Source organism: Nematolebias whitei, chromosome 9, assembly GCF_014905685.2.
Source record: "Nematolebias whitei isolate Nwh7 chromosome 9, NemWhi1, whole genome shotgun sequence".
In the NCBI taxonomy this organism is placed as follows: Eukaryota; Metazoa; Chordata; class Actinopteri; order Cyprinodontiformes; family Rivulidae; genus Nematolebias; species Nematolebias whitei.
Genome location: NC_056506.1, coordinates 45,241,542 through 45,241,910, shown reverse-complemented (window position 1 = coordinate 45,241,910; position 369 = coordinate 45,241,542). Strand labels below are relative to the sequence as shown.

Here is a 369-nt window from a genome sequence, read left to right as displayed (position 1 = left end):
ATGAATGGATGGATGATGGATGGATGATGATAGATGGATGATGGATGAATGGATGGATGATGGATGGATGATGATAGATGGATGATGGATGAATGGATGGATGATGGAGTAGCTTAAAAACTAAAAATAACAAAATAATAAGTAATATCTAAAAGTAGCTAAATGCTAACTTAAAAAGGCAAAAATTAGTTGAAAGTTCAAAGTTGCTAAAGACTGGCTAAAAGCTCAAGTCGCAAAATGACAGCTGAAAGCTGGTCAGCAAAAAACTGGCTGAATGTATCAAAAGGCTAGCTAGAAGCTAAAAGTGGAAATATGATATTTGTGAAGAAATTGAAGAGATTTCAATATTCTTCTGAGGGGAAACATATA

The 369-nt window shown here is 33.9% G+C and overlaps 1 protein-coding gene across 1 annotated transcript in view; it reads left to right on the top strand.

Annotated features, from left to right (window-relative positions):
* The window catches only part of atp1a2a (ATPase Na+/K+ transporting subunit alpha 2a), a gene marked incomplete in the record, with an annotated part of 99,478 nt that overhangs the window by 85,189 nt on the left and 13,920 nt on the right, over positions 1-369 (top strand).